Here is a 2,916-nt window from a genome sequence, read left to right as displayed (position 1 = left end):
CCTTTTTGAGAAGGAGAAACAAGAGACTTCACATAGATGGACTTTAGGATTGATTGCAATGGGAAGAATCAATATCCCTTAGTCAAAGACTTACGGTGTCAGTATTTTTTTTTTTACATTAGAGTTAAATTTCAAAGGCCTGTTGAAAGCAACCTTTGGGCAGACATGCTGGTAGTCTCTGTGATAAATTCTTATTTGGCTTGCTGTAGTTCAGTGTATCCAACAAGGAATAACCTCGGCCTCGTTGGGAACTGGTAAATACTAAAAATTTCAGTGTTTGTCTAAACACTGAAAAATTGGAGATCCTCTGAGTCCCCCAATTCTGTCTTCCTCCTTTTAAGTTATAAGAATGAGGTGCAATCGGTATCTATCTTTAATGTTGTACCCTAACATGAACTTATTAATTATTATTCTATTTTCCTACCTTCTGATTTAGAGACCCCAATGCTTATCTCTGAAGATGGAAGAAGATTAAACCAATAATTTTCAATAAGTACTTTTCACCTATTAATTCATTTATTCAACAGACTTTATTTAATGCCTGCTATAAGCCACGCACCCTGCTAGGTGCTTGGGAAACAAAGATAAGACAGGGTCCATGCTTATAAGGGGTGCAGTACAGTGGGACAAACAGATACATAACTGGATAATTACAATTGTGAGCACAGCAATTAATACACAGAGTATTATAGGATCACAGAAGGGAGGCACTTCACCTACCCCAGAGGGGATAAAAGGCAGGCTTTAAGAAGGACATAAACTATACTAATGAAGATCTATAATTCATTAGGGTACCTTGGCATGGGAGAGAGTGTTCAGGTTTTCTGAATTAGACAACTCTGTAATTTGGCATAAAATACCCAATAACTCTAAAGTAAAATATATGCCATATTTGTGGTTAATGATTCATTTTGAAAAAGGAAAGAGTCTAGTATCATAAATAAGTAAACATCAAGTTTGCGGGACTAGAGCTAGAAGTTGCTGGGTTGTTTTTTTTTTTAAGTTTCTTTCCTTTTTATGTTCCTCCCTGCCTATATTATGGAAAAACAAATATGAGAAATATTATCCCCATAAGGAAGGTTCTTTTCTCTGACATGGCCTGTGTTACATTTGAAAATAAATAAAGGGACCATCACTAGACTGGATGAAAATCAGTGCTGTTTGAGACCAGAATGTATTTTTTTGTTTTAATTTTTTTTTAGATTTTTGTTTATTGATTTCTAGGGAGCAGGAAAGGGAGGGAGAAAGGGAGAGAGAAACATTGATGTGTGAGAGAAACATTGACTGGTTGCCTCTTGCACATCCCCATCTGGGGACCTGGCCCACAACCCAGGCATGTGCCCTGACTGGGAATCAAACGTGCAACTTTTCAATTCGCAGACCAGTGCTCAACCTACTGAGCCACACCAGCCACTGCTGAGACCAGAATTTTAAAAAGAAAAACATTAATTCATTTTACAACTACTGCTGTCATGTAAAAGTATGAGGAAAAATTCAATGTCAACAGCATTTGAGGTTTTCTAAGTCATGGGTTTGAAGGGATCTGCATAACAATTTTAAATCTTTGAAAAAAAGTTTAGTCTTTCTAACAACACTATGATCACTTCATAGAGAAGAGAATTGGGAGAATTGAAGCACAAGAGGTTAATAAAAACCCTTGCCTAACTTCTCCAAGGAGGATATACAGAGGATCCAGAGACACATGAAAAGGTGCTCAATATCGATAGCTATCAGAGAGATGCAAATTAAAACCACAATGAGATACCACTTCACACCAGTCAGAATGGCCATCATAAACAAAGCAACAAACAACAAGTGTTGGAGAGGTTGTGGAGAAAAGGGAACCCTAGTGCACTGTTGGTGGGACTGCAGACTGGTACAACCACTATGGAAAACAGTATGGGATTTCCTCAGAAAACTAAAAATGGATCTGCCTTTTGACCCAGCAATTCCACTGCAGGGACTATATCCTAAGAACCCTGAAACACCAATCCAAAAGAACCTAGTCACCCCAATGTTCATAGCAGCACAATTTACAATAGCTAAATGCTAGAAGCAACCTAGGTGCCCATCAGTAAATGAATGGATAAAAAAAACGTGGTACATTTACACAATGGAATTCTATGCAGCAGAAAGAAAGAAAGAAGGAGCTTCTACCCTTTGCAACAGCATGAATGGAACTGTAAAGCATTATGCTAAACCAAATAAACCAGGTGGTGAAAGACAAATACCATATGATCTCACCTTTAATAGGAATCTAAGCAACAAAACAAAGAAACAAGCAAAATATAGTCAAAGACACTGAAATAGAGGACAGGCTGACAGTAACCAGAGGGGAGAAGGGAGGGAATTTCAGGGGAGAATGGGAAGGGTTTACAGGAACAAATATAAAGGACACATAGACAAAAACTGGGGTGGGGTGGAAATGGGAGGGAAGTGGGGAGGGATGGGTGGGTGCACTGGAATGGGAGTAAAGGACAGAAAACTGTATTTGAACAATGATTAAAATAATTTTTTTTAAAAAGGCAAAACAAACAAACAAACAAAACCTTGCCTAAGATCATACAGCTGGTTAGTAGCAGAGCTGGGGTTTGAACCCAGGTCTGTTTAAGTCCAGTGTTTATTACTCATCATACCATCTAGCTAAAATAGACACTGAAATAGAGAACAGGCTAGCAGTGACCAGAGGGGAGAGGGGAGGGAATTTCAGGGGAAAAGGGAAAGGGTTTACAGGAACAAGTATAAAGGACACATGGACAAAAACTAGGGGGTGGTAGAAATGGGGGGGAGGTGGGGGGCACTGGGGGGTGGGCTGGGATGGGAGTAAAAGGCAGAAAACTGTACTTGAACAACAATTAAAATAAAAAAAAAAGAAATCTGTGTGGGTCCATTGCTGTCATGTTGTTTTCTGGCAGG

Source organism: Phyllostomus discolor, chromosome 2 (assembly GCF_004126475.2).
Source record: "Phyllostomus discolor isolate MPI-MPIP mPhyDis1 chromosome 2, mPhyDis1.pri.v3, whole genome shotgun sequence".
Taxonomy (NCBI): Eukaryota; Metazoa; Chordata; class Mammalia; order Chiroptera; family Phyllostomidae; genus Phyllostomus; species Phyllostomus discolor.
The sequence above is the reverse complement of the archived record's forward strand: the minus strand, read 5'-3'. Positions refer to the sequence as shown.